This window comes from Varroa destructor, unplaced genomic scaffold (genome assembly GCF_002443255.2).
Source record: "Varroa destructor unplaced genomic scaffold, Vdes_3.0 BEIS01000001.1, whole genome shotgun sequence".
Taxonomy (NCBI): Eukaryota; Metazoa; Arthropoda; class Arachnida; order Mesostigmata; family Varroidae; genus Varroa; species Varroa destructor.
In genome coordinates, this window is record NW_019211454.1 from 12,843,031 (window position 1) to 12,865,772 (window position 22,742).

At 42.8% G+C, this 22,742-nt stretch overlaps 3 long non-coding RNA genes across 6 annotated transcripts in view; 1 reads left to right on the forward strand and 2 right to left on the reverse strand.

Annotated features, from left to right (window-relative positions):
- The window catches only part of LOC147758269 (uncharacterized), a 105,967-nt gene extending 97,892 nt beyond the window's left edge, over positions 1-8,075 (reverse strand). For all 4 annotated transcript variants that reach the window (XR_015323016.1, XR_015323017.1, XR_015323015.1 and 1 more), the window contains exon 1: positions 1,281-8,075. This is a non-coding gene — a long non-coding RNA (uncharacterized LOC147758269). The remainder of the gene's footprint in view (positions 1-1,280) is intronic.
- Positions 8,076-10,686: 2,611 nt separating this feature from the next.
- LOC147758271 (uncharacterized) lies at positions 10,687-22,589 on the forward strand. Its single transcript, XR_015323028.1, has 4 exons — positions 10,687-11,232; positions 16,052-16,278; positions 16,878-19,479; positions 19,600-22,589. It is a non-coding gene; the product is annotated as an uncharacterized LOC147758271 (long non-coding RNA).
- LOC147758272 (uncharacterized) overlaps positions 13,371-22,742 on the reverse strand; it is a 123,669-nt gene continuing 114,297 nt past the window's right edge. Inside the window, exon 3 of the long non-coding RNA XR_015323033.1 lies at positions 13,371-14,506. This is a non-coding gene — a long non-coding RNA (uncharacterized LOC147758272). The remainder of the gene's footprint in view (positions 14,507-22,742) is intronic.

Here is a 22,742-nt window from a genome sequence, read left to right on the forward strand (position 1 = left end):
TAATCTTACGGACCTATAGTGGATGTATGTCGGCCAATTTGTTTTGAAACTGAAATACTCAGAAAGAGATGGTAGTCCTCGAGTGCACTTTATCGATTCTGGTATATATATTTCATAGAAACTATGGATTCTCGAGTTTTATCCAGTACAAACGCGAGTGTATGCCACACCTACGCTGGCCGGTATGACCATTGCGAGCTGCTGCCATTCATAGACCGCGTTCAGGCCGAGGAGGCCTGAATTTGCTTTAGGTTGCGAGAACGTGGAAAAAACAAGGAAGGACAATGCGAAATAACGCCCGGTGTACGAGAGTACTACGGATCATGTACAACACAAAGGTGAATGAATGTACAATGAGAATTGTTTCCATCGGTAAAAGTAATTCCATGCTGCACATATGCGGTGTCACTAAAATACTGGCATTTCTATTATAATAATGGTTATTTAGATATAAAAAGTTCACAAATATTGATAATATTATAATTATCATTCAAAAATAATATTATCTTTATGCAATGATAGCGTAATAATTTTTTTTTCTATAATAATGACAGTTTAAATATAATATTAGGGCGAACCTCTGTTTGTTTAGATCAAAGAAGTACAAGTTAATAAGAAGTTTCTGTAACACTATGTAAAGGGTTTTAGATCACAAAGTCAACACTATAAAGATTGTCATAAAGTCAACGCCTACATGTTTTGTCTTGAAACAAACCTAGCAGTGGACAGCGCGCGCCGCCCCCTAATAGCTAACTATTATTCATTATGTATATAACATAGAATACTGTTAAAGCCAGGTTCGTAATGTTGTTTCTATTCAAAAATCTCTCGTGAATTCAGGCAAATCTTTTATGACTAAAGTAATAATAATTTGTGCACTGCTAAGCAATCCGTTTGTCTGTCCCTTTTATCTGTAGGCCTATGTGCATATATATATACATTAGTGAGATATCAGGCACAAAATAGACTAAAAGTATGGTTCTTAGAGAACCGGCGGAGCGGCCCTCTCGCACTTCGTGCGAAACCTCCATAAACTTCGAGGCATAATATATATGCAGGCACAAAATCGATACACATAACGGCACTCAGCTCGTTTGGATTCATCTTATGCCACGCTGTCCGACGACTCTTCACGGCGCTCGATCACGATCTGTACTCGTTAGTTGTTTACCATCGCCCCCGCGATCTTCATGGCAGCTTTCTAAGTCTGTGCGCTCTCACACCGGCGCGTAGCTTTCGACGAAATAGAGTTTAAGGTTGTGTATTAGTTTGATACATACCTGTTTCTCACAGAGGTTGTCATTTGTCGAGAACGTTGGCTGTCATCGAATTGTGAACAAAAACTTCAAATTGGCCTCGACCTAGGTCAGGCTCTCTTCCCGCTTTATGAAGTGTGATGATTCCCAGATTTTTCTCTGAACTGTTTGCTTGGATATCTAGCTCAACCCACAAGATAGGATTTTGCTCGGGGTGAACACTCGTCGAAATCAGCTTGCCTATGAACCGTCGAAGCTCGAAAGCAGAAGCGCAATGAGGGTCAGAACTATTTGTCTGTGCTAGTGTGTCTGTGTGTGTGTGTGTGTGTGTGATGACACGATGGCGTTTCTCTTTATTTTTTTTTCTCGTAAAAGTTCATCGCTCGTCATGTTGATAACATGGTAATGCCAAATGATGATGTCGATGATGCCAACAAGAATCGTGACGTTTGCTCATAGTCCAGTGAAGTAGCGGCTCTTAGCAGCCCACACCCGTCGTACTCTTGATTCACACGCGCGAATTTCATCATTATTTCGGGGTGGTAAAATGATTACGTCACGCATAGCGTACCAACAACGGCGAACGAAGCGAGGAAACGAGGCATATGGTCGGACGTTTCGCGTGGTCATGAAAGTTTTGTTTTTGGTAGTGCACTATGTTGCTAATGATATTGGTTCCAGAGGCTCGGCATCTCTCACGGCGTGACTCTATGTCGTCCATTTGTCTTCATCAAAATTATCATGTCGTTTCCTGTCCGTTATGAATGAAAGGCTTATATATGATTTATGGGTTGGTTAGCGCTTCGTCGTTAAGCTTAAAGTGAATTCATTATACGTCTACCACCATATGCACCGAGAGGAATGAAGACTTCAGGGAAGAGTATTACCCAATCCGTGAAATCGGTCGACGTAGTACGCCGCAGCAGTAATCGGATTGGCTTGCTTAACGATTTGCTGATTCAGATCGACAACTCCCTATTTTCATATTGTTGTCCACCTTGTTCTGCCTAGCCATTCTGAATAACTTTTTTTTTTTCCATATATTCTATATATAGATAGGTTTTTTTTAAGAAAAATTTAGAATTTTGCAAAGGATTGAACATTGGCATTTAGTTTGCGCATCACCGAATGTTTGCCCTGCATGTCCTCGGCTAGAAGGGCCAATCTATTTGAAATGTCCTTTGCTCCCTCACCTTCCCTCTGATACAATGCAATGGACAGCAAGTTCAAAACGCATTTCCCGCATTACACAAAACATCCTATTCTCGGTACTTCTCTGGATGACTGCTGTTCTCATAACTAGGACGCATTGACGTCCCGTGGTCGTCTTCACGCTCTCAAATTCAAATCAAGGTAGACCATTCGCGAGGACTTCCACGCCATAGGACCACCTATACAAACAGACCATTAAGGTAGCTGACTAGACGTGTAACATCGAATTGGCTTAGTGAAAATAGGACACCTAAGAAGATGAGAAGCGCTTTCTTAGGGGAGATTCAATGTAATGTAGATTCGTGCCTACGTTTTCGCCGTTATTGCAGCAACTGCTGTACGACGGCTATTGTTAGACTGTTTCTAGCGTTATCATTGCTGACATTGTGACGATCTGTTCAAGCCCTTTCAAATCATCAATGGGCATAGCAGATGGCTATGAAAAGCGCGAAAATGCTAGATTATAAAAAAATAAATTGAACAGCTAGGCTAAGGTTCATCATACACGCACACGTTCTAATCTAACGGGCAAAGAGGTTAGATCAGGTAAACCGGTAGATAGATTGTTCGATCCTATTACTTTTTACGACTGTGACCTGGAAGTATCTACACTGCAAAATGTATATTTAATTTAAATAGCAATATCTGGCCGAAATCAGTCAAGCGGTTGCGGCGTCCAATACGGGCGCTTGGTTCGCTACTGCAGGTGCCAGCAGGCCCCGAAAAGAACGTGGAGATTAACTATATTTGCTGGCGTAATTACAATAAGAGAGAAATTATAAGATACCAACTTAGTAACAATTTTTACCTATAGCGTTTCAACTGATACGCGTCGTGTCGTAAGCGACCGTGCCACCGACTGACTCTTAAAGGAAACGAGGTTTAACAAACTCAGCAAACGAATTGGGGACGTTCGGTTTCGGCTAAATATTAAGTGAATGGTTGATGCAGTGCCGGGACGACAGGAGCTGCGGGCTCACTTCGTTGCGAGAACACTTCGTGAGTCTCGTATACACAAGTATACAGTAACGATATATCGTCATATCGTGCTACCACCAAATGATAACTTCATTAGGACACACGTAAGCGTTCATTTGTAGTCAGCGTCTTTCAGTCAGCTGCAGTTACTGCTAATGAACTATGTCAAATTGATGTAAAAAAAAACTGGAAAACACCAGGTCATACTGATTTTCAAACAAATCAATAAGTATTTGAATGACTCAGCAACGATTCTTTTCCTATAGAGCACCTCTACTATAGTATCTGAAAGGTACAAGCTATAGTAGACTATGTGAAATTGTCAATAAATGTATCGGTGCTAAGAGTCATTAGTTAACAACGAATAGTTAACTAGTAAGTGCAAGTAAATAATGTGTGTGACAAACGTTTCTACATAGTCCAAATTTCCATACTGTAGTAATAACGCAATTGATGCCCATCGATGCCTGGACACGCTCTACATATGCTATGGTAGCAAAGGGCATTCGGACGGTAAAACGTATATTCTGGTGTAAACTCGCTGGTTTGATGCACTCGTATATATATATATATACGACATAAGCAAAGAACAGCTACTTTGATACATCGTGTCCTGCGCTAATTAGGTCACGATATTCTGGTGCTTTTCGATAGTCCTGGTTAACCACCTAACAAAATCTGTATGTTGACGAATTTCGAAAACAGGTGTATTTTCGCTATTCTATTTGCCTTTGTTTACGGTTGGGCTGACTCTATCTAGTTGCTGACGATTATCAGCAATCCTTAGGGTCGAGTGGCGATCAATCGCAAATGTAGGGACTGCGTATTATGAAGAACGAAAAAACGAAGAGAGAGCCATGCTACAGAAGGAATATTATATGCTTTACAAACAAACGTAAACGTTGCTAGAGAACCATTTTCGCGATATTTCTAATGTTACATTTCTGGAAATGCCGTTTTCTACACGGAACCTTGGAACATGCGTTAAGCTATCTCTACACAAATGGTTGAAGGGAAGTTGTTTGGTCAACTGCGCGATTTCGTCGGCCGTTTACCGATCCTTACGATCCTGACCGGCACGACAGTGGTACACAGCATCAGTTGCGTGGTTCACGCGTTATTGACAGTCTTCATCCTGAACGAGATGAATTTGCGTGCATTCTTTTAGCAGTTCACAGCGATCCGGGATTATCTGGCAGTGAAATGATGGTAGATGTCGTGACCCATTCGAATCTTTGTGCTCTGCAAACGATCCTGTCATAGGGACCGCTGCACGTGTGTCTTATTTGTTGAATCTTATCGTTGGTCCAATATACACCGAGTTGAATATCTGTTCCACTTAGGTGTTCACGCAGTAGCCCATTTTATTTGAAGGGCCTTGAACAATGCGTGCCGTATTATGTATTAATTTCCCCATAACCGCGCTAAGCTACGGGGAACCTTGACAACTGCGGTTCCTCTACTTTCGGCTTCACTCAGGGTGTCAGCAGGCGTACTTGAAAAGCGCCTTTTATATATGTACGCTACTATATAATATATAAACCTATCAATACTGTTATTATTTCAAGCTATCGATTCAAGTCCTGCCTTTCTGTAAGGTAACACTTCAAGGCTTCACCTCGATCAGAAAGATAAGCTGTGTGGAGAAACCTCCGTGTTTCGTTTGACTAATTATGATATGAGCACGATAGCCGTTGACCGAACCGAAGCCTAGTGGTCGCTAATTTCGATGCCACCGCGACGTCCGCTATGGTAAAGGACAGGGAACAAGAAGCCATCACTCAGTGTCGTAGTAGAGGAAATCTAAACAGAAAAGAGAGCTATGACCGTCATGAGATCCGCTTATTCAGTTGGCATAGTGAGATGCTTGTCTTCATGCGTCGCTTGCTCGGATTAACAGACGCATCCAGCCCTAATGATAATTATGTCGTTAGTAAATCTTCATCAGGCAGACAATTTCGCTGGAATATTCTCTTGGGGCTTGCAGTTGCGTTTGGCATGTACGTAAAACCTCTGCCGACGACAGCTTTCTTCCGAAAACGCATTTCCGTTGAGCATTACTGGAATCAACTCGAAAGCGTGACAGTATGCTAAAACTATTTATCTGTGCACCAGACAGGATACCAAGATTAGCCCATCTTCCCACGAAGGCATTCATCTACCCGATAAATGACGGTTTGTTTCAGCGACGGATCTCTTATCACAGAAAGTCTATAGGTCGGTGGCAGCGTTGAAAGACTATATTATCATCGATGTAAAACGGACAACACGATACACAATATTAATGATCATTCCTAAAAATTAAATTATGAACGTTTCTCAATTTGTCCGCTATTAGCGGCAGGTACCTCGTGAACGTCGACGAAAACATTTAGTTCCGAAATTGATCCGTAGTAATCTTGTAGAATACATAAAAAAAAAACGCGCTTGTTCGGATCCTTATCCAAGTCTACTAAACAATTATACATATATCCTGTTTATATTTTTATTTGCATGAGATATTTATCTAGATCCTGAACTGCACCTAGATTGGAAGTATTTTTCGAGAGCGAGCGCGTTTTTATTTCATACACATCCCAGCTCCACCACCAAGACTACCGCGAGCTTTATACAGTGAACGAACATCTAAAGTTCAACATGTCCCTGCATCGACCTTACTCGCTAATAATCTGTAGGACCAGTTCAAGTTAGCGAAATGATACCATCTCCGCTGCTATCAGTAAGCGGCGCTCAAGTCAGCGAATACATAACAAGCAAATGGCAACCACTGAAACTTTACAATCAACTTATATTTCGGCCAAATTTCTAGAATCGTTCGCGTCACAGCCACAGACAGTAAGAATGATTAATTATCTAAACGTTTATTTAAGCCTTCAAAAGGCCGAGCAATAGCAGCAAATAAGTCACTTAGATAGATCGTAGTTGGATGTTTACGCCGACGCTCGCCTAGCTTGCCTTTTCCGCCGACCATTAACCATTGGGTCTGGGTCCTTATCAGTATGAGTGTTATTACTATAGACTCATAGTACCCGAACGAACACATCGTCACACTTGACTGCACATAAGATAGAAAGGAGTGTTAAAAACGACGAAAATCACAAAAGCGACCACTGCCAATGATGCGATTCGGTAAGTGCGGCAAATCAGCAACGGCATCAATCAGGTCAAACGCGTTGTTAAGGCCTTACGTTACTCGTAGACCCGAACACCGATGGTATCACCGATCCGACAATTAACTGAACTGAGATAGGTGGAAAAATCGTATCTAAATTAAATTGCAGCTTTTGATAATGTACTCAGTATCTTATCTGGTACTGCTTTCAAGTACTTTACTTTGTGCTAATTCACCTTGCTTTTGTGTGTTCTCTATCGAAACTCACACAAAGCATTTCTTTATATATCTATATATTTTGCGAGTCTAAGTCGTCCTTGGTATACGAGTGCTTATTCCAAATGTCTTCAAATAGGCATAGGTGGTATAAGTGGAAACCGTACCTTGGTCCTTTACTCCGACCGCGTCCGTTCTTGTTGGCCTGTACTTTTGCTGTGTTAACGACCGCGGCAGCAACGTCCATCATTAAAACGCGCTAAAATATCGCGTTCGCGTTTCTCGTATGCTATTCGTTCTTCCTACACATTCTGCCTCAATCCACAGTGGCTGTGTTTGCCATCTGTTCCTTTGTTTCTATTCCACATAAAATAGTCGTGATAGTTCTGTCGCTTGGTGCTTTAATAACACGACATTTTCACGCTGTGAACTCTGACAGCCTGAACAGGCCGAGTGATTGACAAACCAACTTGATGGACTACCGGCGCTCACTGCTGGCAGCTACCCCACTCCCTATCATCGAGCTGGTGACCACAAATACTAGCGGATAAACGTGGTATCACCAGCCGGTCACAAGTCGAATCCGTCCGAAGCTCAGGTATCATCACTGTTGCTGTCTCACTCTATAATTACGCCAATGTTCTGGGTTTTTAAAGCGTAAAAATATTTCGTTTACTGATTTGCTGGCTATAGTTTTAATAGATTATAGGATAGCTATATGCATTTGTGTGTGTGTAATAGGAGTCGACGAGTGAGTCTGATTGTGAAATGTCACACAGGCGAACGTCGGCCGGCTGGCGTATTAAGTCGTGAAGGTTTTTGGCGTCCGTCCGTCCGTCCATTTGACGTCTTGTCTTTAGATGGGTTCCAGATAGACAATTGCAGCGATGCTTTGTTGGTGTTGATAGAACGATGCCGGTGAGAAAATTAGCATGTCATTAGAGTCATCGCGGCGTATGACGGTCGCGACTGATATTGCTTTTGCAAGGACTGGCAACGTAAATACTGGGCTATCTAGATAGGCTGGGCTAAATGCGATTCTTAGTTGTAGACCCGGTGCGGCTGACGGCTCGCTCCCGTTTCTGCTATGGGTGTCACAGTTTTTATAGCGAAGATCACGGTGAGAGGATGGCTTAGTAGTGGAAGGAGGCGGCGAAGAAAAAGGCGAAAAGCAACACTGAGGAAAGCAACAACAGAGAATATGGCTCCAATGTACATTAATGTCTACGACAAGAAAATGAAGGGATTGCACAAAGTGGCAAGATACAGGCGGTGAGGACGGGTCGCCGGTATACGTCAAATAGGCCATCTTCTAGTAATCAACACGATCCCTTTGGAGGCAGCCGCCACTTGATCAACTCCATGTATAAAATAACAACGGTAGCAGTAATAATAATAAGAACAACAACAAAGTAATCATCATGAAGAGAAAGAGTATCGGTAACTACCAACTACTCTGATGAATGGCAGGATAACAGCGCTCATGGAGTGAACGATAAAACGACTGCAACTGACCCTACGACAATGTCTGCCAGTATACGACAATGTACTATTTATATGTATCTTTATTACGTTATAGTGTACAATAGTATGTGCCTAAGTACTGTTTACGTTGCTGGCTCTATTTTCATCTTTTAGCCAAAATGGCCATCTAAACAGTTAGGGAACTGCTTCTCTAACAGATGACTGTGTAATTTTTTATGCTCAGTTAGCTAGCTGCGCACCGAGTTCATGCATGTATGTTGTGTCCATACATTTATTTATGTGTCAATGTATGTATGTGCGTGCGTGCGTGCGTGCGCCTGTACGTGTGTATAACTGCTTCGCGCTTGTTTTTTGTGTTACGATGTGCTCTACAAATCTTGCTCGCAAGATAAATGTTGATGGTTAATTATTGTTATTATCATTATGATGTTGTATTAACTATGCTGGTGTCTGCTAACGTCGTCACTGTGAAAGTATCCGTGTAGAATGGCGACGCGATAATGAAAGTAGGGGGACCATAACACACTCTAGAGATGTTATTTATAGTTGATGGTGGAGTTTTTTTTGATGATCTAGAAAAATGTATAGATGTGGTAAGATTGAGCGCTACCATCTGTATGACAGGAAGCGAAAAATCAACCAAGAACAAAAATACAATAAGGCACGCTAATTGCATTCACATGCAATCCTGCACGAGCTGCATAGGGATAATTCGTTTGTCTCTAAAAAATAGTCTGACTTTGTAGTACACTAAATCGTATAGTGACTTCATACAATAATCAATGGCTTTCAAATAGATATTAACACCCGCGCAGTAAACACAACAGAGCAGACGAACAGATGTATAATTTCGGACACAACCAAACACAGGGGAGCGTGCTCTTGCTCACTATTTAACAAAAATAGGTCTTGACCTTCAGTCCTCTTGTAAAAATGCTGTCAAAGCAACGATGCCATACGACCCTCTCAGAAGAAAATGTCTGACACACCCCTTCATTTTCACAAATTTTCTCCTAGCCTATTCAGCGATTGACTGTGAGTAAATCCACAAAAACTATTTCCGCAAGCAGTCAAGCTACACACATGATACTGAAATTTCAAAAATTGGCAGCCGTTTATATATCATTGCCTGATGGGTCACAAATGTTGTCAATCAGTGTTTCTTGTGCTTATAGGATCAATCATAGACTTGATCGCCCGTTTTCCAATACGATCGAACCTATATAGTCTGAGCATATTCAACAATTCGAATAGTGCATTCGCATCTATTTGATCGTTTCGCGCAGACATACAGATGTTAGCGTTGTGGCCGTGCGAGTCTGTCGCACGAGTCAGGCGAGTATTTACACGGCTAGCCCATCGTTCCCTGCAAAATATTTGTGATGATTAATTGCTTCGTAGTTATCTGTACTCCCACATAGTTTAAGCTTTATAGCGCTCGGTTCTTCTGTAGCCTGCCGCTAATGCTAATCCGCGGCAACCGCTGTTGGGACTAGCTTGGCTAAATAAAACAACAACGCTGATTTCGTACGGTCCCGGTTAACGCGAGGGAACGATCATACGTAATTGCGTTATGTCCAACGTTATCTAATGGCTAAACGGTGAACCGAACGGCGGAAGGGACGTTGAGTAGAAGCCCAGGCTAGCGATGTACGTCATGACATTTCTGATTCGGTTCATACGCGCAATTCGATACGTGAAACATTTTGCCGAAGCAGCTTCTCTGATTTATGTTTGCTAAGGTTGTATTGTAGAGGGATGAACGTACGTAAGCACACTGACACCGTATCGCACTTGGCTTTCGTTGGCGAGAATTCGATTTTTGCCTAACGAGAGTTCTGATACTTGCAGCGCATTACTTCGAATTTTGGTCTGCCTATTTCTGCATGTTTGGGTGCTCGCTGTCTGCGTTTGCAATCCTGTTTCGCTTGCGTATGCAGCGCTACAACTACAGACAGCTAGATGTACACATGTCTAGACCTATCAGATTATTACAGCTGGCAACCAGGTAGTTGCGTTTAACGATTGATCGATAAACATTAACAAATTGCTATTTTCGAAATAGATATTAGTCCTATTGTGTATAACTGCTGATGATGATTCTGCTGCGGATTGTGGTAGTGACGTTAGGTGGCGCAGTTTTATGGGAGCAGTACCAGGTAGACGTTGTACCCGTCGACTACCATTGCCGCTGCCGCTACTGCTGGAGCACATGTAGCTATTTCTATTCGACACCAAGATTGATCGGTAACAATAATAGGAGTCGACACATAATATGGCAGTCGCATTCAGAGCTGTTAACACAGCCAGTTTCCCTTTGGCTTTCTATGCGATTAAATAAGCCGTGCATTGGGCGCTGGAGCGGCGATGGTCTGAGCTGACGAGACGTTTGTGCGCGAGAACGGAGTACGCGGTTTGTATGTGTCCATATAGCTCCATGTCGTTCTGGCCGCGAGGAACATGTGGCATTTATTTACGCTAAATCGATCACTCGTTGCATAGAGAAGCAAACATTGGGCTAGCGCTGACTGTTTCAGGCGGCAGATACAAAAAAGAAAAAAACAAATATACCAACTGCTAATTCGTCTTGGACGACAAAGCTTTTGGGTTCTGCCAACGACACATATTAGAACGTTACATATTAGTAAACTAGATTATAGTGGTAAGATGTGTATGGCCTGGCAGTTGTGTGCTAGCCTTTTTGCGCAGCGTACATTTGTACGTGTTAATCAGATGTGAGCAAGCAAAGTCGATGCACATTTTGATACTTCGCTATCTGGAGTGAGAATGTTTAATTCGTTTCAGATCACTGAGAGGAGAAGTCTTTCTTTCTTTCTTTCTGAGCTTACTACGTGTAGCTAAATGAGTTGAATTAGCGTTTCAACAAGTCACCTTTTACTGCGTTTAATAAGCGATGTTCATTTTCAAGGCGCAGGGATGTACATATTGGATCGTCTGTGAGGGAAGGAACAGGTATCAGAGAGGCGATTCGTATTCGGTTAGCTGTTTGTGCGCTATGGCTTTAGGCTGTAGGTAATTTAGCATTTTAGTTATTTATTTAATTAACATACTCAACAAAACTATACGACCAGGTAGCAGTTGCTGATACGATAGGTCACGTTTGTTTTCGACGAATGACCGTCACAATTTGAATCTGTATACCGTTTTGTTTTATTATTGTTTTTTTTTTTGTTAAGAACGAACATATTGGTATGCGAATAGTGACTACGTTTAGGGTTCCCGAGCTCCGATGTCCGAGAGAGTCGTTTGAATTAATCTGAGGTGGATTCTCGTGCATGCTGATAAATGAAAACAACTTCTAGAAAACGGTGAAGCTAAGTAATTTAATAGTGCAGCACAGTTTATAAAATGCGGAATAAGCGACAATACAGAAAAAAGTTCGATAGATACTGAATTGATAAGAACGTTGGGAAAAAAGCTGCTTGTGACCGTGTGGTAACCCAGAATTTATTAGCTATGTCGTTCATTCTTAAAAATGGCATTTTCGAAATGGTACATATTAAGACAGTTCGATAGAAAGCGACACGTTCGTCACCGGCCGTAATGGGCTGGGAGCAAAACCTTTTTTTTTTTTTTCTTTTCAAAATCGTATTTTTACGTTTTTAACTAAACGATGGCGACAAGAGAGTCAGACGAGTTAAAAATGTCGTCGAAACGAAAATATCATTCCTGGTTACGTAAAAAGGCCGAGCCGTATAATAAATTTTGTCGACACAGGTGGTGAAATTGAATCGCACTACCCTCCACAGCACAAGCAACTACCTGGGTCCTATTTTCGATCAAGCGTTGAGCGTCTATTTTTAATATGGATCATTAAAAAGACATCGGTTAACTGACGCAGTATCTACAGAGACAAGAGAATAGGCTTCGAAGGGCGTGCTTATTTCGGTGTTGAAAATGGCCAAGCTATGAAAACATAGAATCACTACTCTTGACACGCGGTCTTACCTTTAAATGCCATGTTCGGCCAGTAAGAGTGAAAATCCACGAATATAAAGTACGCTTTATAACGTTAACGCAGAAGGACAGGGATCGATAAAGCAGAAGTGGAAATTATATGAAGATTAAAAAAAACATGGCCAGTCGAAGTATTGACGACAGAATGGACCGAGGATGTAAAAATATCAGTCCGTGTCCTTGTGGATGCTCGCATTTACAGGTATTTCGAGGGCATGACTAGGTAAGTTTTATTCCTTCGACGCAGATCGTACCGTTACAGCATTAGAAGTACGAACAGTCGTCGACCATATACCAATGAGGGACTTATACAGTTTTGTATAGAATTAATAACTTCTACTTAATAATAAACAGATCACAAATACACGCGATAACGGTAGCGACAGCGTAAGCAGTTTGTGACAAACGAGCATTAAGCCCACGAGCCATATTACTCTAGCTCTGATACTTTCCTATTTACGTTAACTGGATCAGGCTGAATCGGACAAATCTATATTCGCAATTATCTACAATTATATCACGTTAAGTTATTTGGCAACGCCTGAGCCGTCGGCGTCGATCCTGATTGGCAACACTTTTCGTTAATTGCTGATGACGCTGGACGACAGGTCGCGCTCATATATGCAATATTTCAGCGGATAAATTAGTTCGTCGCAGAAAAAACGTCGGACACGTTCGACGTAGACGTAGATGACTGGGATTTGATGCTTGGACAAGCGATATAAAGACACTTAGATGATAATGATCAATAGGCATAATTACTTGCCTATTATGCTTTTTGTTTCCGTAAAATAAAACAACCGCTAACGTTTTCGATGTGAACAAATAAAATGATGATAGCAGGTCAGTTCTACATGTTTCTTGCCCGATCTTCTCAGATGTATTACGGTACTGGCATGAACGGTGATGCTCAGATGAAGACACATTTCTAGTGAAATGATCACAGCTGATGCTAGTTCCGAATGGGAGAAATAATGAGCTAGCGTATTCGAATCAGCGTACTTACTTGCTTCGTTTAAGCTCACAGCCCGATTGAAGGCTGTAATATAAATGGGCCTACTTTACTACCGTATCAATGCTTTGATCGCTAATCCCAACCGGTACGAGCTGTTCACTGTGGTTAAGTATTGACACCTGCCGTAAGTGGGCCTGAGCTCCGGAATACGAATCAATGTTGAATTCGGCTTCATTCGCAGCAACGCTTTACAACAACACAGATTAGTATGTTATTTTTTTTCAACTACACTAAATCTAAATTATTACGTGTATTCGGGCCTGTATATCTACGCATGTGTGCGTGCATGTAAGATATCATTGTATTTCATTCCCCCTACAGATTATCCACATTTATTACATTACATAGATAATTATATTAATTTGGCTCCAGGAATGTGTGTATGACCATTAGTCGGGCGGAGGATTAGCTGACCAACTAATAATCGTCCTTCTGAAAGGTTCATTTTATTGTTCGAGAATGTAATTGCATAAGTATAGGCCTTAAATGGCTTGTTCCACTAGAAATCTAAGAAAAAAAAAGGCCTGCTTTGTTCGAGTGACCCTTTATCTTTTCTGTTATCTGTCTAGTCATTAGCTGCTTGCTTGCTTGCTTGCTTGCTTGCTTTACTTTCTCCCTATCGGGGAAAAATAAAACTGTGTCCCCTGACACGGAACAACCGACGCATGTGCCAAAGGGCTATTCTATAAACGATCCTAAAGTGTAAGGGCTGCATAGGTATTCGAACAAACGTTCCAGCTGCGACTACGCTTGTCAGCATTTGAAACATCTCACCCGGTCACGCCGAATTTTAACATAAACGCAGCGAAATTTAATTATTCTCCATATTTATATTATTTGCTTGATTAATATATTACATGTTGCCAAGTAGGTCACAAAGTTTATGTTGAAGATTCAAAGACCCAGAGCGATTACATTTTTCATTCGACCCACGCGTCATCTTTTCCAGCAATGCTTGAATAAAATCTTATGGTGACCATCACTTTCCTACTATCTCCTAATCTATATTATATCCTATACCCCCCACTACTTACGCATGTTGTTTATAAAGCTGCATCGTTCATAATAACAAAAATCCTATATCATGTCCGGCGCTCAATGAACACCTACTTAAACGGCTGGCTAGGCAGTGCAGGTCGTTACTAACTAACGTCTCAAACATTGCTAGACGCTCACCGGGCGCGTTCAACGCTTGATGCGTCGTCATTGAATGGCCGTAAATGCAGTCGCCTCAGTGACCAACGACGCGTACCGCTGTAAAGCAAGAAAAAGATAATGAAAAGAAAAAGAAACATTGTAGCACGTAAATGATCTTCTATTTCTCGCCAAATATACATCAGAATCTTTTAGATTATTAGATAGACACGCGTCATCGTCAGTTTTACAATGATAACTTACTATGCGACGACTGTTTCTGCTGATACTGTTCACTGGCGTAGGTGTCTAATGTATAGTGCCAATGACTTCTACGCAATGGTAAAAGATGAGCCGTTGAAGTAGTTTCCATGCGCTGTCTGGACGTCGCCCGTACGTCAACGTAATCCGTCGCATTGTTACTATAATAACTGTTCTAATATTTCACCTATATATCATCTGCATTCGATCCGTGTCGAATTATTGGACGGCAGAGGCCTTACGGACAGTGTAAATTGGATACGGTACGCCATGTCAGGCCACTTCACCCCAACGTTTCGACCCACAAAAAATGCTATAGCAAACACGCGCTACTACTAAAAAGCCCATTGATATACAGCGTCATTTCCTATGTAATTCGTATATGCGCGCTATCCGATCAGGAGTATAGATACTGAAGAGAATCTTTCAAAGCGAATTAACGCTAATCCGCTGGTTGAATCTGGTGTACGCCATTAGGCATATAGAACATGTTTTTTTTTCTATTGATTTGTGCCTAAAGTAATAAAAAGTCCATCTGGAGAAAATGTTTTGCCTTTGAAGAATCACGCAGGCTACCTGTAATCGCTGGCACGGCTATGGTGTTGTCGGAGTTTTCCCTAAGCGGAAAAGCTTCATTGTGCCTAAACATGGTCCTCCGCTCAAAAGACAGCTGACGTATTGATGCTCGCGTCGTGACGCCAACAGTCAACATGATATGCATTTAATTACCAATCGTAAAAAGCACAATCGTAATCACACCGTAAAAACTACCCGTTTTATAATAGTAAGAACAGAGATCCTAACCGAGATTGTTTATCGCCGTCAGCGTCGTCTCATGACGCTGCTAGCCATTGTTGTTATTATTTATGCTCGCAAGCATTCTCCTTGTCTATATAATACATCATACTATATCTCTAAAATAAGCTGGTGCTCTTAACAAGCTTCTCCCCGATGCTGTCATTTCGTGCTGGTTACTTCTCGAATCAGACGCCCTACAGTAATATATACGTACTGACATATATATACATGGTAAAAGTTTTTCCTTTTATTTCTCGGGGAGATCATCTCGGGGCTGCTCCTCCGTGGCGCCGCGATGTCTACGGACGCATCCACAATGGCGGGCAGGAGACGAGTGTGCGCTCAGACGTGACCAATGTAAAAGCCCCAAGCGGTTAGGGTTAACAAGTCTCGTCTATGTATGCATTTATCACTGTGATTCGTACCACGGCAGCAACACATTCGACAATGATCGTCTCGCACTTTTATTTGGTCTCTTGGTACGAAAATGTTTGTCAGAGCGTGTGCTTAATATGTGCGCCTATGTGTGCCTGTGCGTGCTTAAGCGAATGTGTTGCTAACACGTCTGTTTACCTAATTTCTTGCCTCCAACGATGCACTTAATAGGAGTTACTCGAGCTGCTGTTGATGCTGCTACCAAGAAAAAAAATTGCGAAACAAACCGCGCCAACGTTAAAAGCCAGGGGAAACAAGCTGTCTATCTCCTCCTTCCTTATTCTCGACAATGGTTGCGCGTTTCGAGCTCTTCGTTTCCGTCGCTTCAAACAGGACTAAACAAAACACTATCGGCAGCCACGATGACGACAACAACAGCGTTCAAATGAATGGCCAAGGTAGCGGTAATAGCAGACATATTTATAACCGATGAGCCCCATTAGGGGTCAGTTCTGCCTAAATTATAATAACCAAGCTGAAACAATAGCTTGTTTCTATAAGAAGGAGAGGTAAAACAGCATCGTGCGCTTTTCTAAGCTTGTCACTCGTAAATATCTACCATATAATCATAGCATACTTTGAAGCTGTCCCTAGGACATATATTGAAAAATACGTACGCACACACGTGCTCGAACCGACTGCAGACCTAATAGAAAAGTCAAGTAAGTTGGCTCGGAACGTTTGTGGCAACGTTGAGTAGATGCAAGTTAGGTGAATAGGTAATATTTTGATGCTATCCTCTTGCTTAGAGAATGCAGTCGTCTCAGAATTTCTTTACTCACAGCGGCTGACGCAAATAGTGTATGCGTAAGTAATCTACATGCATAGACCCATTTCAGCGTTCACATTCTAAAATGCAACAAAATGTCTCTCCTAGTAAAGCTTGCCAGACACCTTTATGCTGTGAGCTGGTTGACAGTGATACCATCATGTGCCAGATTTCAACGTAAAAATACCGTTCGCTCATATCAAATATATTTTTGATTTTTGTTAGCAGTTTTCCTAATCCTTCATGAAGTCCTATTCACCTCGTGCATAGCAGAACCTAACAGGCTATCAAAGTCGTCTACTGCGTTAGTGAATCGTAGGAAAACGACCAGTTTAGTAGGAGGAAACAATACGACTGAACGAATAAGCTCATCGCAGGACGTAGGGATATACCTGTAAAAATATGCTAGTGCTTGTAACTTCCGTAAATGTCTAGAAATAGCAAACGTTTGACAGTGCAGCCGACCGCAATAAAAACGACGCCTTCAGCGTCGGCTCAGCTCAGCCCAGCCCAGGAAAATCATCACTGCCAAGCTGAGGAGGAGAGGGTATGCCGTAGCATACAAGATACGTATATAACAGGGAACAGCGAGGTACCGAAAAGCTTAGAAACATCGAAAGCATGAGCCTCGCGTGGACGAAGTGGAGCTTGAATGGGTCTAAGCCAACGGACGGACGGACAAATGAACGAACAGTGGCTCACTAGCGCCTTAAAAGGGAGACCCGGGGTTCAAATGTTTAAAAGAATGATTTATAGGGATGCGACACTGGAGAGACGCAGTGGCTATAGCGGCCCCAAACGTGCGAAGAAACATCGAAGAGCTACAGCCCCTCTCAGTAAAATCACACTTAAAACTGCGAGAGCTTTTCCTGCTTCCGTCATGAGCTGCTGATGGCGAGAAAACGAGAGCGGAGAAAGAAGGAAACACTATGTGACAGGATGCGTCTAGTTGCAAGAGTATGAAACGACGATACAATGTGGGTGTGTGTGAATGATATATATATATATATATATATATATGGAGAGAGAGAGAGAAAGATCAGGCTGTCCGTATGAGGCTGCTGAAACGGATCAGTCTGGAATAACTGCAGTGGCAGCAATCGAAACCGATCCTCACTTTTCCGAACTTCCTACTTTCGCTTTTCCACTATCACTTTCTCGTTCTCGTTGTCTGAGGCTGCCTGTGCTTGTCTGTCATGTAGTTAATCGATTCGGCAAAAGATAAATGAACTCTCTTTCCGTTTAGAGTCTGTACTTCTTGCCCATTTTGGCATGCCTTGCAACCTTTACGCAGTACTCAGCTGGCTCGAAAAGCTCATCTTGCTGCTTGGAGCTACCTCCCTTTGACCTACCCCGACTGGTGAAAGTGATGCTTTGATCGACCGCTGAAGCTAATGCTAGCTAGTAGCGGAGCTGTCGTGCTGCCTCTCTCTAAACCCCGCGCAGGCCCAATGACAGTAGAGGTGGCGACGATGCAGGAGCACATCCTTCAGTAAATATACGCCAAGTCTATCCAGGAGAAGGCTAAGAGAACTGCTGCAGGGGTTGGGGGCTGCTGGCGCTACCGCGTGGAGACCTGTCGTGAGGATAGAAGTCTGTCCAGAGCTGTCCGCAATTCCAAGGGGCAAACGGACAACAATTGGAGCAATACTATGCCATGTATGTGGGGCTAGCTGCTTGGCTGCTGCTGATGGTTAAGTGGAAACTCTAATGGGTAATAGTACTTTGAGCAACTATCCGCCGGCAACGAGGAGTAGCCATCAGTTTAGTAGATTCTGTCAACTATAGAATAGTGAAAACAAGAGCAAATTATATGTTATTGAACATTACCCTTTAAACATGCCTCTAAAATAAATGTACAAGCAAATTTCGTTCCGGAACGTTAAGCTAGGCCAATACAGCTTTGTGGTTCATCGCTATATAAAATGATGTCAGCTTCAAATGAGGTGTTCTTCATTCCAGCTCTCCGACGGTTACTGGCAGTAGCTACTTGTTCTTGGACAAGTGTAATGGCAAACTAATAGATCTTTTGCTGTCTTGTTCAAACTTGCTTAACATAGGCGGTATTGCAGATAGTTGTTCCGTTTGATAAACAGGAAGATCAGGTTCGGCATCTTTTGATGGTATATTCGACATTAAGCCCCGTCAACGTTAACCGTTGTTTCTGCATGTATGTGCCTTGCATCCTTAGCGATTTCAACTAGGTTTACCCAAGTCGACTTGACTGGCCAAATTCGATATCATCTGGACGTACAACGGTGAAATTTTGCGAACTTGTGTACGCCATAGCGGATTCGATGCAAAGATCACCTCCAGTATGTATGAATGGCTCTGATAAATACACGATAGTCTAAAAGGTAAAACGGGGCCAGTGTCGAATATCGGGGACCTAACCTTCTCCCGACCCAGTTTCCAACCAAACGATTGAACGAAGGTATCCAATACCATTAGTGGTACCGCTGTTATGTAGTTTGATTTTTTGTAGGCGCTACTAGTGGAAAGCGAACGAATCCAATAGGCAAGGGCCTTAGTAGATTTCTCGTCAAGCGAATGATGTATGATCTTGTTGCTGCTGGTGCCGGCGGCACCGACAAAAATCGACAAGGCAGACTAAAAAGTCCACACTTAAAAGAGGCTTAGCTTCAACGAAACGCTTGGGGTTCTCTTGTGAGCTCAAAATGCATCCATCCAAAATACCATTCAGCGTTGATTATTCATTCGGTGCTTTCGTCATGCTAGACAACGGTTCCTCTGTTCCAAAGTCATCTCTAGACTCGATGAATGGATAGCTACTTCAGTCCTTGACTGCTGACATTGAGGATTGCTGAAGGTATGTCCCGATGGCACCCACACACAGTTTTAATATTGAGCGGTGCTACTACTAGTTCTGATTGATGAAGCAGGCCAATCAACTGTTACACGATAGGAAACGATTTGACTTTCATTACAGAAAACGGACACCCCAGACATGTATGGCACGCACGGGATAGGGCCTCGCGTAGCGAGTGACACACGAGAGGGTTCAGGCCTTCGAGGCATCTCGTGCAAGATCCAAGATGAATATTGAAGAAGCTACTTGGAGCCCAGTTCGAAGTCGGTTGGACTCGACCACACCAAAGCTGGCCGATGAATTATAAAGCGGAAGAAATGGGCAATCCTCTCATGAATTAGGTGCAGTATGCTAGGCCTCCAAAAAGGAGAGTGATGCATCTAGCCGCCAAGATGAGAACTGTGATTAGCTCTCTTTAGAATGGAAGGGCACAATGCATGAAGCTGGTTCGTCATCGTTGAAAATGACCCGTATCGAATCACATCTAATATGATTAGACCCTGCAGAACGCTTGCTGCGTATATGGCTTTTAATACCGAATTCAATGTTGTATACGTGTGTGCGAAAATTAATGTTAACGAAACGGATAAAATTCATAGGTGCAGCACGAGCTACTGAACACCTTCGGTAATGGAAAGACTTTTGCAAAATGTGAAGATTATTTTTGAGTTTTAATGAACAAGGATAATAATAACAACTTATTAACTTAATAGAATAATTTAATTTAACCTTAATAACTAGTATACAATCATTGATCAGGGCCGACTAAGGGACGATGCAGAGAAAGGGGTAACGTTGGGTTTTCGTTCTGATATTTCCAACGAACACGGGCATGCCACATTAACAGCCAGTAATTAGCGAGATTAAAATCTGCCAAAAGGATCCTCGAGTGATTTCGTTCTGTTCTTCTTTAACCGTTTTCTTTTTGATATCAAGTCTTCTATTTGTATCACTGATTAAACAACGCGGCTGGCAACCTACAAATCGTTAGGCCATTTGGTCAATTCAAAGCGCACACACGCTTTGACAATTAATCGTCAGATCCAAATAAAGTATATATAAAACGTCAAAAGAATTACGCCTATATGGAGATATCTAAGTAGTTATCGTTTTAACAACAGGCCTGTACGTAAAGTATGGTTACTAGGTCAAGACACAAACTCTACTCATTGGTAGGTAAACATTAGTCTCTTATCGGTAAACATAACTAATATCAAAGCAAAGGTTTCACTCTGGCCTTCACTCCACTTTTAGGTTCTCAAGGTCTATACAGGGTTTTATGTTTTATTTGCTTTTGTTGCTCATTGACGTCAGCATTATGTCTTCCACGTTCACCGACAACATTGCACAAAAGTCGCTCTTGAAGTAGTTTCGTCCTTGATCCATTCTACTAAATTTCTACTAGACTAAACCAGACCCATACATATAAATAACAATATACGCAAACCAGCTTAGCCATATATATATATATATATATATATATATATTAGTAGCAAAGCCGTATAACTCTTACGGAATGTTAAAGCAAGCAGGTCAAGCAGGGGATGCTCCTAGGAGCCTCTGTGAAGGGATGCTGGGGTGGCTACGGGGCTGCGGCTCGCTTGTCCAGCCCCTCCCACTACCAGCACGAGCGGGCTGGCATTGCTAACGTTGGAGAGATGATGTTAGTCCATCGATCAAAAGAAGTGAGGACGAACTGCCTCCATCGCTTTTCGCCTCTCCCTGCCGAGTTTTCCCTTCATCTATTCGCCAGTTTGCGCCTCTTTCTCCATACACAGTCCCCTCACCATGCTCTCAGTCATTTGGCTACGCTCACTGATGACGACACATACACTGAACACGCTGCCAGCGGCGATGGCGACGGCGGCAGCGGCAGCAGAAGCAGCAAAACGGTAGTCACAGGCCTGCAGAGGCCAATCAACGCCGACACCGACATCAAGTGTAGGTAGACACGCATCGATGGCAGCTTCGCTTCAGCCGAAACAGCCCTAGCCTGCAAGCGTCCTCATATAATACTTTCTTGCTGCTGCTGCTGCTCCCTGTGCTAGTGATGCTGATGGTTCTGCGGCTACGTTTGCCCCTAACGTCGGTTGAGTCCAGTCCCGCTGCCCGTTTGCTGGTCGTGTGTGATGGTGATGATGATCCTTTGGACATGAAAAATGGAACGTTGGATACGACCACGATCACATCACCGCCATAAGATCCGCCACCAACCGACCAAAGTTAGGGCAGTCCCTCTTCTTCATCCTACCTAGTGTGTAGGGTCCTACGATGCTTGGTCGTTGACTGCGCTCAAGCGTCGCTAAGGGGGCGGAGCGCGTCGACAACAGAGGATAAAGTAACGGCGAGGAGAAAAAGTAAGCCAACGCAAGAGAAAAACGCTGACTGAGGAATATCACTGGTGGGGGACGGGGGGTAACCGAGAGATGGAAACGGAGAGAAGCTAAAACCCAAGAAAATGTGGGATGGGGTGTAAGCGAAAAGGGTTTCTTGTTGGGAGTCCTCGGGGCCTTTTCCGGGGGCAGTGAAGGCCGGCATGCGGAAGCTTCTCAGAGAGGAAAAAGAAAATAATAAGGATATAAACGGCGAGAGAGAGAGAGAGGAGGACACTAAACGAGACGTAGAAAAGCCTGCGGCGATTCTTCACTCCCCTTACGATATATACCACTCCATGACATAGCACAATGATTCTGGCAAATGAAAAAATTCACTGTAGACGCAATGGAAAAAGATAATGAGAAGGAACAAAGCGAAAAACAAGCAAAGGAAAAGAAAAAAAAAATGGCTCTAAAGAAAAAGGCGAGGGGTTTCGTGGAAGAAAGGAGTTTTCGGGTTTCAGATCCACCCGGGCAAGCCAGGAGATCCGAAGCTCTGTCCAAAGCTGGTAAAGAGTAATGATTCTTTTACGAACGAGATGACGTTCAGGATACCCATGAAAGGCAACCTAGGAGGAGGGCGATGTGCAACTGAAACAGAACGAGGCAGAAGAAAGACTTTTGCACGGAACGAGGTTCGTAAGGGATCGAATGAAGTGATAGATAGACTGAAAGCGTGAGGATTATAGTACTGGTGAAATTGATCATGTGTAATATAGAAACTGTGCTGGATGGGCGTCTGAGGCCAAGCCCTACCACGGAGCTTGTATGGGGAGCCCATGACGAGTTTGTGACGATTAATAAACTAAAATCTCAATGTCGTCTTTGGGGGAGAAAAGGGGGGGGGGGGATAACAACTGCTAAATAATCACTATTTGGTGCGTAGGT